Source organism: Ovis canadensis, chromosome 2 (genome assembly GCF_042477335.2).
Source record: "Ovis canadensis isolate MfBH-ARS-UI-01 breed Bighorn chromosome 2, ARS-UI_OviCan_v2, whole genome shotgun sequence".
NCBI lineage: Eukaryota > Metazoa > Chordata > Mammalia > Artiodactyla > Bovidae > Ovis > Ovis canadensis.
Window position 1 is genome coordinate 105,756,851 of NC_091246.1, and position 13,846 is coordinate 105,770,696.

Below are 13,846 nucleotides of genomic sequence, written 5' to 3' on the forward strand. Positions count from 1 at the left end.
TGTGGTCCCTGAAAATATTTTTAAAAACAACTGATCTTTCTTTCTTTCTTCTTCCCTCCCATTCCCTTTGGCGAGTCCAGTGTTGAAATGAGAGAATTCTAAAGATCTGTGCCTACATACAGAAGTCCAGATGTGGAATGGGGGCCATATTATTCCCATCTGAGGAGCCTTTGGATTAGAACCCAAGTCTGTCTCACTGCCTGATCTGTGTGTGTGTACCCATCATGTGAGGCTTCCCAGACGGCACCAGTGGTAAAGAATCCGCTGTCAAAGCAGGAGACGTAAGAGACGCAGTTTCGATCCCTGGATCAGGAAGATCCCCTGCAGGAGGGAATGAATGGCTATCCACTCCAGGATTCTTGCCTGGAGAATCCCACGGACCAAGGAGCTTGGCAGGCTATAGTCCGTAGGGTTGCAAAGAGTTGGACACAACTGAAGCAACTCAGCACATAAGCACGTTTGCACCCATTATGCTAAAGTGCCTTATGGTTAAGAGAGTTGCTTCTCTTTTTACTTTAACCAAAGCTAATTGCTAATGTGTTCAAGGCTCTGCCATAATTATGGCTATCTTTGGTTCCTCAATAAACTTCCCTAAATGTTTTGATTTTTTTTTTAAGCCTTGCATTTCTCTCCAGGGAGTCAGACTGACACAGAAATATTTGTGGTGGTTAATTGTTCTTTCCTCCTACAAGCATTAACCATAAGAGATGAGCTGTGTTTATCAAATGGAAATGTTGTCACTCAAGGCTTAAAGAGCCAAGGAAAAAAGTCCAAGAGATTGAACCCAACAGTCCAACCCAATGGGTGGGAGACTTGAGCTCATGATTTACTGAATACAAATGGACCTTTCCTCTTCAGATGTTTTTAGTAACAACAACCTACTTGGCACCTGTTGGTGACTTTGACTTCCTAAATGTGTTTGATTTCCTTCCTCTCTTAGTAATCCTGTCCTGAATCTCCTTAAACTCAAGTGTTCATGCTGCTGCTGCTGCTAAGCCACTTCAGTCGTGTCCAACTCTGTGCGACCCCGTACATGGCCTCCCACCAGGCTCCCCTATCCCTGGGATTCTCCAGGCAAGAACACTGGAGTGGGTTGCCATTTCCTTCTCCAATGCATGAAACTGAAAAGTGAAAGTGAAGTCGATCAGTTGTGTCTGACTCTTTGCGACCGCATGGACTGTAGCCTACCAGGCTCCTCCGTCCATGGGATTTTCCAGGCAATAGTACCGGAGTGGGATGCCATTGCCTTCTCCGCAAGCGTTCATACCTGGAGGCAAAAAGATGGGGCAAAAGTTAATCTCAAGTCTCCTTGCTTCCTCTGAGAATCTCCGCTAAGTTAACCACTTATTATTATTACTGAAAGCTGGCAGCCTTGAAAGGGGAAAGACTTCCTGCAATTTGGGAAATAATCACGCAGTAGAAACAGAGTAAATTATAATTTCATCTTGGGCATCCCATATGTAATACAACATTAAACGTTAGATCAGTGTGCCTTATTGGCCCTCTAGTTTTGGCCAGTGATCCATAATCAGTACATGGAATAACACTGGCTTTTGATATAAATGGCATCTTTTTACCATTGCCCTAGAAAATTAAACTGTTTACTGTTTATGACAGTGGAGTATTAGGGGGAAGTGGGTGAGAAGGCATTTTCTTATATTTGTGTTTTCTCTTCAAAGCAGAAGACCCAGGTTCGGTCCCTGAGTCAGGAAGATCCCCTGGAGAAGGGAATGGCTACCCACTCCAGTATTCTTGCCTGGAAAATCTCATGGACAGAGGAGCCTGGTGGGCTGCAGGCCAAGCAACTAACACTTAATAATAATATATGATCGTGCCATGGTTTAACAGTAATAACTCACATTTATTGAGTCCTTACTATGTGTTGAGGCACTCTTATAAGTGTGTTATATATTTCATCTTATTTAACACAAAATCATTCAGTAACTTGCTTTCATAAGAGCATTTTTGGCTTTTTTTGCCTTTGCCTCAACTTTTAGATGAGTCTAAATTATTCACTTGCAAGGTTTTCTGGGCAACAAAGCATGACTGCCTATCCAAAAACCGGAATTAATTATTCAAGATAGGCTGAAGCAAAGTCCTCACAAAATTTATTGTACCTTTGATAGAATGTTTTCATACTCTATCACAATTTGCCAGAACATTAGACTCCACTGCCAGCTCTGGACTGAACCCAGGCAGAGTGTGCCTGGGTCCTGAGGCGCATCCACACGTTGCGCCCCAAGGAGGCTGCTGCTAACACGGTGTGCTTGGCTCCAGAACTGGGGCCCCCAGACCTTAACGGAAGTGCCAGCAGTTTGGGAGATGGGGATGGCAAAGTCAGAGGAACGAGGCTGAGGGCACAGAGGTGAAGACAGCTGATCTGTGGGCCGTGATAAAGGCAGAGAGGGAGCTGAGAGGGGAAGAGAAAGCAGTCTCAAAGAGATATTTGCGTACCGTACTTGTTTCCACAGTGGCAGTATTCGCAATAGCCGCATGGTTGAGTGGATAAATAAATTGCTGCATGGTCATGCCATGGAATATTATCCAGCCTTAAAAAAAAAAAAGGAAATTCGAACACATGCCACGACATGGATGAACCGTGAGGGCATTATGTTAAATGAAATGTCAGTCCCAGAAGGACAAGTACAGAATGGTGTCACTTCTATGAGGTCCCTGGAGTAGTCAATTTATAGAAACTGAAAGTAGAAAAGTGGTTGCCAGGCACTGGCAGAGGGGGAAATGCGGAGTTTTTCTTTAATGGAGATGAAGTTTCAATTTTGCAGGATGAAAATGTTCTGGAGATTGGGTGCCCAGCAATGTGAATATTTGTTCCATTACCTAAGTGTACATTTAAAAATTAAGATGGTAAATTTTGTGTTATGTGTATTTACCTAATTAAAAAAAATTTTTTTTTTGAGAAATAGAATAGGATAGAAAATACTCAAATGCATTGCCTGAGTAAGGACAAATAACACTGCCAGACAAGCCTTTGTGTCAAGGCGTGGGGGATGTGTGTGCACACGGGCACCTTGGCAGGTTCTGTCTTGCAGGTGTACACTGGGTTCTTACGAGGGTCATACTAACCGAGGAAAAAACCTTCTGATAAACACCTCAGTGGACAACCTCAGACCACACAGCCCAGTAAGGCTTCTCGTAACCTGTGTGGTTGAGCCATCCCTCCCCTGGGGCACAGCAGAGGGGTGGTTTCTGCTCGATGGTTCTCACCTCCCAAGGCATCTTTTCCACTCAGAAAATGCTCATTAATTGACAAGCAGATCCCCTAGGAGATCTTGCATTGATACTTCTCCATCTTCTCCCATTTCCCCAAGAACTAAACTCAGAAAACCGCATGGATGTGGGAGAGAAAAGAAATCCACGTGTGCTGAGTCGCTCGGTCATGTCCTGCTCTGTCCTGCTCTTTGCGACCCCATGGACTGTAGCCCGCCAGGCTCCTCTGTCCGTGGGATTTCCCAGGCAAGAACACTGCGGTGGGTTGCCATTTCCTCCTCCAGAGGATCTTCTCCATCCAGGGATCCATCCTGTCTCCTGAGGCTCCTGCATTGGCAGGCAAATTCTTTGCCACTGAGCCACCTAGGAAGCCCTGAGAAAGGAAATGACAAATACTTAATTTATTCCAAAACTGCCAAGGGAGGGAGGGATAGAAGGGGAGAAGAGAAGAAGGAAGCAAGGACGATGGCTGTGGTTTTGATTTCTGAGACTTGCAGAGTTTAGATAAACCCTCTGTAACCTCAGGAAGCTCAGAGGCTCAAAGGAAGCCTTTCTAGCGCTTGGACAGGGGTCTGGGAATCAGTCCAATTCCAGGGAAATGGCAGGAAGAAACACTCCATCCTTCTGGGCCTTCAGGAGGGACATGGGGTCTCTGGGGGAGAAGGAACAACAAGCTGCCCCACAGGGTCACCCAGAGGGAGACATTCGTTCTCTAGGATAGTTCTGGAGGGGAGCCTGTGGAAGGCGGAAGAGTGGAGTGTGTGTTTAATATAGTGGCTGCCATTAGCACCTGGCTTGTAGCATCTATAAACCACTGTTCACGTAAGCAGCTGTGAGCTCCGCATGGCAGCTCCTAGAGGAGGAGAGGGGCATTCAGCTAACAAGAGGCAGAGCCTTGACTGAAATGCGTCCCTTGTGATTTAAAATCCCTCCTCTTCTGCTCCCCGGGAAAGGTGGTGCTGTAGTCCTGGGCCAGGACGGGAAGTGAACAAGGCAGTGAACCCAAAGGAGGAGGAGGTTTTCATCCTGGCGTATCATGTGATAACCCTGCAGCCCCGAGGGCTGTGGCAGGGATGGAATTTCAGGATGCGATCAACTGCCTCTGTCGATGGTAGGATGGACACCATGTGAGAAGAGGAGCTGTCTGTTCGCTCACTCAGACATAACTGTGAGCTTTTCCTGAGGCACTGAGTCACATCAGTGGACAAAACAAAGGCCTCTTCTCGTGCAAGACGACAGACACCAAACAAATTTGGAAATACACGTTGCGTCAGGTGGTAATCGGGGGAGAAGTGACACGGCCTGACCTGCATCTTCCAGCATCAGGCTGGTAGGAGGGCAGAAAGAGGAACAGAACAGCCGGGAGGCCGCTGCAAGGTCCTGGCTTTGGCTGGAACAGCAACAGTGGTCCAGTCCTGGCTGCATGTTGAGCCCACAGAACTTGGTGATGGTTTGTCTGTGGGAAGCAGGAGAAAGAGCGTGAGAAACTCCAAGATGGAGTCATGGTTGAACGAGATGGGAAAGCTTTGAGGCCTCGGGTTTTGGGGAAAAAAACAAGGGGCTCCTTTTGGCCATTTCAAGTCTGAGCTGTTTTCTAGAAATCCAAGTGGCAGTATGATTGGTGATGTAGTCAACTGCTTCTCTGAGCTCTACCAACCCCTCCTCTGGCTCTGTTCCGCCGTGAGCATCACGGACCTCCTAGCCTCCCAGCACACTGGAACCTCTCAGATGCCGCCAGGCTTCCCACAGCCTTCTGCAGTTGCAGCTTAGGCCTGGCTCCTCTGTGCCCCGCCTACTTGCTGAGTCAGATTTGATAGGGAGCTTTTCCTGGGCATAAGCAGCACCTTGTGGGGCAGGAGGCAGCTGCCCAGCTCTTGAAGACCGCGCTCCATTGGTGCTGAGCCCACTGTGTGAGACCCTGCCTACTGCTGGTGCAGCCGCAGCTCTGTGGTCAGAGTTCTTGGCCCATTACACGGTTGGGTGCTATTCCCCAAGGTCCCACAGTTGGATCCTGAGTCCAGGGCCCTCCCCCTCAGCTGAGAGTGACTTCTGGGAAGCCAAAGAGGTACCTTTCTCCTGTAGCAGCCTCTAGAGCAGCCCAGCGCTGAGCCCATGGTTCAGGAGGGTAACCTCCAAGAGGAGGAAGCTGAGCACCCTCAGATGCTGATAACAGTGAGAGCGATGCATGCTGGCTGCTCAAAACTCACTTAAGGGGGTGGGGGAGCTGAGGTAGGGAGCAGATGGGGGAAGACACAGTGCTCACAGCAAGTTGATGGTTGAATCCCAGTTCTCCCAGTTGCCCAGGAGCTGGCAGCAACCCCCCCCCACACACACACACACACCACTGAGCAGCCCTCTGGCTTCACACAGGCACAAGGATCGCTTTATGCTAAACAAGGCACAGACAATCTTTCAGATCCAGGCTCCAGCCAAGGCTGTAGAGAGCAGCTACTCCTGGCAGAACTTGGCTTCAGACACCAAACAGCCACTTCCATGTGTGTTTACTTAGCACATTCGGTTTTTGAAGACTGATCTGTGGAATCCCTGCTGGGAACTGGGTTCCAGTTCTGAAGACAGACATCCCCAGGTGGGGGAGGGTGAGAGGTTCTGATCCGTAGGAGGAGCATGGGGCGGCTCTTTCCCCTCCATGCACAGCCCCTCCCGCAGCTAAAGGTCATCGCCACCTTGCTTGGCATCTCCTCATCTCCCTCAGCATCCCCCTTCTCCGATCTCTCGTCCACCACCTTTCACGGAGGCCCCCTGCAGCTGCCGTGATCTTTCGATCGGGTAAGTGGGTCCACTTGAAGCCATCTAGAGGTTTATGTGGCTTCTTGAAAGGAAGCCCAGCTCCTTCACCTGCCCTCCTCTCTGCCCTCACCTCCTCCATCCTCCCCACTGACTCTGCTCCAGGCTGAGCCCTCCTCTCAGCCCCGCAACCCAGGATCTTCCATCCTGCCATCCCCCTGCCCTCCAACCTCAGGCAGCTGCCTCTGGTCACTCAGACCCGGGAGGGCTTTCCTCCCCTGAATAACCTCGTGCCTCTGTTTCAATTCCATCACACGGGCTCTGCTCTCTGCACAAACTCACCTTTCTCAGAAGTGACTAGCCGTTTTCTCTGCTCATACGCCGTCTGGTCTCCCTTTGGCTCACCTCTCTGCCCCCAGCACGCAAGCTCCAGAGCGCATCCCTGGTCTCTGCTCCCCACAGCATGCCCAGGACCCGTGCTCACGGGCCTCTGTCAGGGAGAACAGGCTCTTCACAGGAAAGGAGGGAGGCAGGAGCTCGTCAGGGGCCACGCTGCCCCAGGTGGGCCTGCTCCCACACAGCTGCTGGCAAACCGGGTTGTCACGGGAAAGCAGTTTGACAGTTTGGATCAGGAGTGTTGAAATAGTTCCTTGGTGTTGAAGCAGAGTAATCTTCCTTCTGAAGGCCTAAACAGAAGGGGGAAATCTGAAAAATAGGCAATCCAAATACTATTGATTATAGTAATGAGCTTTACATTGCATCACGATGACATTCATTTTTTAACTGGAAGTTTATACCTCTTAGAAATGCTTTTTTTTTTTTTTTCCTGGTTAGGACGTATCTTTTTTTTTATTTACACAGCACTGAGGGAAAAAAATAACACTGAGAGTTAGACCATGACAAGTTGCTTTCATGATAGTGTTGATCAGTACAGTAATCTGTTCCATGAGCTTCTCTTGCCTTTTAAATTTCTCTTATCCAGTCTAAGGAGTTTGGCAGTTGTCTTCATATGCATTGCTTCAAATGTGATAGCAAACCCTTTTGCACATATCTTGGTTACAGACCATAGCAAAGTTTCATCGATTTGTAAATAGTTTCCATGGTAGAAAAAAAAATCAATAATAACTGAAAATAAATGAGTTCTTTTTTTAAAAAGAAAACTGTAATTTTTCAAAATGGTCAAAGGATATGAATGGGCCATCCACAGAAGGAAAAACCCTCATAAATCAATAAACATCTTAAAAGTAATCAAGAAAAAACAAATAACAAAAAGATTCCATTTATTACCCATCATATTAGTAAAAAGCAATGTCTCATAATGCCGGTTTTGGCAAGCATGTGGGGAAATGAGAATTCTTGGGTATTGCTGGGAGGAGAACAACTTGGTACCCTGGAGACTGTTTTGGGACTCCACAGCCAAACCGAAGGGTCTCACTCTATAGCCCTGCGGGTCCTCACAGTATCCTGGAGGGTACCACACTGTTCAGAGACAGTCTCACATGTGTGCAGGGGGACATGGGCTCCTCACCGTGGAGTTTGTCATCATGGAAAAGGGGAGACAACTCAGTTGCTCCTTAGCAAACAATGATTAAAGGGACAAATAAGATGTGGTTTATTCACTTAATGGAATAAGGCTTTTTAAAAATAGAATTAGGGATCTGTATAGCAAATAAATAAACCTCAAGAATAAATTTGGGTAAAAAAAAGCAAGTTTCAAAAACATTACTTGCATTATGAGGCCATTTTTGGCAAAACATACAAAAGTATATATTGCTTGTGGCTGTTTATTTGTATGTCATAAATGTACAAAATCATATGTGGTAATAACACCCAGTTACTTCAATGTAATGATGACTTTGGAGACAAAGAAAGGAGAAAATTGTGATCAAGCTTTAGTAATATTGGTGACATAAAAAGAGAGAGAGGAAGAAAAAGAGAACTGAAGTATATATGACAAAATATTAATACATGTTTGATGTTAGTGCTGCTACATTTGTTTCTGAGTTTTTTATGCATATAAAATATTGTGAAAAAAACTAATAGTGAAAATTAATAAATATATACATAGGTGTAATATCTATAATCTTAGGTTGGGGAAGATATTTCTAAGAGGGAACACCAAAAGCAAAGATTGGTAAGAAAGATTAGTAAACTGACAAGATAAAGATGATAACAAATTAAAAAGTGAATGATAAAATGAGAAAAGTATTTAGACTGTATTTGACAAATTAATGTATAAATTAAATATATCTGTGATATAAAGAGTTCCTATATGTAATTAGGAACAATGATAAACACCTCAGTGTAAAAATAAGCAGAGAAGTGGACAACCGGTTCATCACAGGAGAAACACAAGTGGTTGATAAATACACGATAAATATTCATAGAAAAATAAATTAAAGCCGTGTCGCTTTTCACTTAGAGGGCTGGCAAAGGTTTGCAACTTGATAAAAGCTCTTGACAAAGATCAAGGGAAATGAGCTTTCTTCATTGCTGTGAGAATATAAATTAATATCATCTTTGCAGAAATTAATTTGGTATCAGAGTTCAAGATCCTTAAAAATATGCATCTTCTTTGACTTCATAATTCCACTTATAGACATTTAGCTTTAAAAATATTGGACAAACAACTAAACATTTATTCTATAAGGATGTTTACTACAGGTTTATTTATAGCCATCAAAGGTTGAAAATAACTTATTTGAGCAATAGTGATTAAATAATGTTGTCTGTAGATGGCATGCAATTAATAATATTGGTTCCCAAATTACCCTTATGTATATGTAGTTTACACTGTACTGTTTGCTGAATTAACCACATTATTATACTGCATAAACAGTCTGGTTCCATCTTCTTAAGGGTATATGCAAATATGAAAGCTCTGCAAATTCATCACCAAAGTTTCATAGTGTTTTTTCATATGTGGTGAGATTTTGAGTCTTTCTAATTTTTTTCTTTATATAGATCTTAATTTTCTGATTTTCAGCATGTGTATATTACTTACTTAGTCCAGGGAGTTGCAAAGAGTCAGACACGACTGAGTGACTGAATGACAGCAATGAAACAAAAAAATTAGATTGAAAAGAAAAAGATAACTTTTTAAATAAATTAACTTAGTAAGTATAAAAAGAACAATAACGTTTCCTAGAGAAAGTACAGGGAAATACATATATCCAGTTGTGTGAAAATCCTTGAAGGGCAATTTGGCAAAATATGTATCAGAAGACTTAAACATATTATGCTCCTGAGCCCAGAAATCCCACTTCTAGGATTTTTAACCTCAGCAAAGATTAACGGGGGACTTGAACAAGGGCAGGGTATATGAGCAAAGGACATCTTTGCAGCATTATTTCTGACACTGAAAATATGGAAGCAGAAGAATGGGTGAATTAGGTATGGTACCACCTTCCAATAAGAAACCCCACAGCCCTGCGTGTGATACAACAGGCGAAGGGGGTAAATGACAGGAAAAGGTAGCCACGATACAGCCTTAAAAACAGGTCACAGAACCGGATGTAGATAATGATCCCAGTTTTGCGTTTTTTAAAAAATGCCAGTGGAAAATGGCATACCAGAATGTTAACTAACAGTGAAGTAGCTCAGTCGTGTGCGACTCTTTGTGACCCTGTGGACTGTAGCCTGCCAGGCTCCTCCCTCCATGGGATTCTCCAGGCAAGAATACTGGAGTGGATTGCCATTTCCTTCTCCAGGGGATCTTCCCGAATCAGAGATCAAACCCAGGTCTCCCGCATTGCAGGCAGATGCTTTAACCTCGGAGCCACCAGGGCAGCCCTAACTAACCGTGATTATCTCTAAATAATGGCGCTGTCAGTAAATCTTATCTTCTCTCTACTTTCTGAATTTCCTATAACTGCAAGCCAATTACGTGCAGAAAGAGGAAAGTCTATTAATGTGATCCATCAGAGGAGGCCAGGTCCTCCAAGCATGGCCTGAACCCATAAAGGATAGAATTCCACCGTCACCTCTTTCATCCTCTAGAATGTTGCTCAGGGGCGCATGTCCCTTTTTTTTTTTTTTTTAGGGTAATTGCCAATTCATTGTTTTTAACTTCACATTTAAAAAACAATATTTAATGGTCTTGGGAGAAGGAAATGGCAACCCACTCCAGTATTCTTGCCTGGAGAATCCCATGGACAGAGGAGCCTGGCGGGCTACAGTCCATGGGGTCACAGGAGTCGGACACGACTTAAGGGACTAAACCACCACCTCCACCACCACCATTTAATAGTATTACGCATTTAAGCGTATCGTTCTGTGTTTAATACAAACCGCACCGAAGTGTGTAAAGTGAAATGTAAAGTCTTTTTTGGTCATGAATTTCACTCCCCAGAAACAGCCCTGTTAGCAGTTTTATTTATACCAAAGGGCTTTCAGACATTTCTTTTCATTTGCAAATATATTTATATACTCCCCTTTTTTTCTTTTCTACGATTATTTTAGACAAAGTACTCTTCAATAAACTCTTTCACCTAACCATAGTGTATTCCAGGCATTTTTGGTCAGTTAGATCTTTTATTCTTTTCCTAATTTATTTGTCTACCCACTCATTTGCTGAGTTAGGTTTTATCACTACATAAGTTATCCATAAACATGATTTCTTAAAATGTGGAAAGCTCCAAAGGGTCTAAACTGAAAAATAAAAATTCGTCCCACCCCTCCCTCTATCACCCCAGAAATAAGGGAGGCTAGCAGTTTTTGTTTTTAAATCTCCTTTTCGTCACCTTTGTAACTTTAAAGAATACCAGTACTTTGACTTTAAATTTATCTCTGGGCTAATTATATCGATTCCCACTATGAAAGATGCAGAAGCCCTTCCTCACCTGCCTCCCACCTGTACCCTCTCTTCTTTATTGAAATTTTCATTTGTGGTTGATTCAGTCTGTAAATACAAAAACTGTAAATATGAAGAGCAGACTGTGCCCTTGAGAACAAGGAGGTATTTTGGCAAATGTGGGGACTCCTGGAATCAAATCCCGGTGGATATGAGAGGGCTGTATATGGAATCAGAAAGTACATATTCTTTGTGTTTCATTTCTTTCTCTTAGCATGGTGCTCTGGAAGTTCACCACGTTAGTATAGCTAGAGTGATCAATTACAACTGCGTGTTTGAAATCCATTTACCAGTTAACGGACCTTTGTGCTATTTCCAGCGGGAGCTAATGAGTAAAGCTGCTAGGAGCGTATGCCCACAAGTCTTTGTGTTAGATGTGTCCACTGCTGTTTGATAAATAACCGGAAATGAAATCTCTGGATCATAGAATAGAAGCTCCCAAACTGGTTTCCCAAGTTGCTGTTCCATTTCACTTTGCCGTCGGCTTTCAAGGTTGTGTGAGAGCTGCAGGTTCCCCAAAGCCTGCCCCGCATTTGCTTTGGTCTTTCAGCAGTAGCCATTCTGGCGGGTCTGTAGGGGTATCTCTTGGTGATTTTAATCACCGTTTTCTCTAACGATTGATAATGTTGAGCCCCTTGTCTTGTGCTTGTTTGCCAATCATATAATATCTCCTTTGTTCAACTATTTAAGTTGAATTTTTGTCTTCTTTTACTGAGTTGAAAAAGTTATTTATACATTCTCACATCAGATACATGGTTTTCAGATGTTTTCCCCAGTCTGTGGTTTACCTCTTCATTTCCTTAATGGTGTCTTTTAAGGTGTAGACATTCTTAATTTCGAAAAACTCTAATATATCAAATTTTCCTTTCATGGTTCATGCTTTTACGTTCTCAAAGATTTTTTGCCTATCAAAGTCACAAAGATTTTCTCCTGCGATGTTTTGCTAAACATATAATGTATCTTCTCTAGAAGTTTTTAGGATTTTTTCATTATCGCCAGTTTTCAGCGATTTGGTCATGATATAACTTGATGTAAGTTTCTTCATCTATGAGGTTGAGTGACTTTCTCGAATCCTTGAGTTTATAGTTTTCATCAAATTTGGAATTTCCATCTTTCACTTCTTCCAATTTTTTTTCTCTTCTATCCCTTTTCTGATAATCCAATGACATGTTTTTTGACCACATAATACTGTCTCACAGGTCACTGTGCCTGTTCTTTTTCCACTTTTCTTTCTTTTTTTATTTAAAGTGCTTCATTTAGTTTCTTTTCCTATTGCTATGTCTACAATTTCCAAGGTCCTCATCTTGTTCTAAAATCCTATCGTAATCTACTTTTCCTTGTTTATCACTTATTACTTAATTTTCTAATCAGTTTTATGCTTTTCACAGATGTCATCTCAGTGTCTTATTTTCATTACTTCACATACTTTGGAACAGAGTAGAATCAGCTAACTTTCGAAGCAATAGGATTGATTTTTAAACGTCAGTCTGTGACTCACTATATGGTCTTAAGCCTTTAGACGTGGGTGAGCCTCAGTTTCTTCATCTATGAAATGGAAAGGAGCGTGCCTACTTTCAGTACTAGACGCAGTACATGTGAAGCCCTTGGCAGTGTGACTGGCTTTGAGCAGGAAGGAACACAGGCCCTCTGCGTTAGTATTCATGCTCCCATTTGATGGGCAAACCCTACGACAGAGCTTTCATAAGCTAATCTTAGATCTCCGTGCCTGTCAATCCATGTCTGTCAATTACTACAGATAATTACAATCACTATAACATTATTACAGTTAACCCCTAAAATGTCAGGGACCTAAGACCTTTTTTTCCCCTTTCTTCTTTGCTGTCTTTACCTTTCCCAAATTCCTGTTTGCAAGCATAAAATAGAGCCAACTTTTTCAGTCCAAATGTCCCCACCACCCCCTGAAACCTGTGGAGGTGCTTCTCTGCACAAGTCTCCTTTCTGTTTACCAATTCCACTTCTGAGCTGAGCTTAGAACATTGGAGAGGAGGCTCTCAAGGACCGATGATGGATAATGAGAAAGAAATTCAGGCTGTGAACAGATGTGCATTTGGGAGCACAGCTGCAAGCCTCCGTGTGAGAGAACACGGCTTCACGTCAGAGAGGACACTCAGATGCCTGCTCAGTTTCTTCCGCTTCTTCCCCTCTGTCTTCAGCCTCCGGAGGACGACGGTGAGGATTCTGCTCACAGGGTTGTTCTGAGGCTCCTGAGATACACATGTGAAAATGCTTTGCCAGCTGGCAAATATCAGAGTCATGCTGGCTGTTGTAGAAAGGGAAGTTATTTCCCCATGTCCAAAACCTATATAGAAATATATTAACATATAATATGTGTATGGAGGACAAAACATGTTTCCTTTCAAGATAAGAGGATCAGTGGCAGGAAAACTAACAGCGTTATTTATGAAAGACTCTTTTTTATTTTATTTATGTTTTAGAACTTTTGTGTTGGGGTGTAGCCGATTAACAAACTATGTCATAGTTTCAGGTGAACAGTGAAGGGACTCAGCCACACACATGTATCCATTCTCCCTAAACTCCTCTCATCCCGACTGTCACATAACACTGAGCAGAGCTCCCTGCGCTACACAGTAGGTTCCTGTAGGTTATCCATTTTAAATACAGCAGTGTGTATATGTCCGTCCCAAACTCCCTAATTATCCCTTCCCCCGCATCCTTTCCTCCAGAAAACATGTGTTCATTCTCTCTAAGTCTGTGAGTCTCTTTCTGTTTTGCATGTCAAGTTATGAGGGACTCCAATGAAGGTCTGCCTGCAATCTGGGAGACCTGGGCTTGATCCTTGGGTTGGGAAGATCCCCTGGAGAAGGAAATGGCAACCCACTCCACTATTCTTGCCTGGAAAATCCTATGGACAGAGGAGCCTGGCAGGCTGCAGTCCGTGGGGTCACAAAGAGTTGGACACGACTGAGCGACTTCACTATGAAGGCCTGCAAGACTGTCTTTTAATCCCTTTTGCAAGTGATGCTCTGGAAGTGCAGCCAA

At 43.6% G+C, this 13,846-nt stretch overlaps 1 protein-coding gene across 3 annotated transcripts in view; it reads left to right on the forward strand.

Moving 5' to 3' along the window:
* The window catches only part of BLK (BLK proto-oncogene, Src family tyrosine kinase), a 54,117-nt gene that overhangs the window by 7,736 nt on the left and 32,535 nt on the right, over positions 1-13,846 (forward strand). Inside the window, exon 1 of one of the 3 annotated variants that reach the window (XM_069574188.1) lies at positions 5,892-6,015. The exons of the other annotated variants lie outside the window; for them this stretch is intronic. The gene's annotated coding sequence lies outside the window, so the exon portion shown is untranslated. Of the gene's footprint in view, positions 1-5,891; positions 6,016-13,846 lie in introns of those variants that run through there. 3 annotated transcript variants of the gene reach the window in all.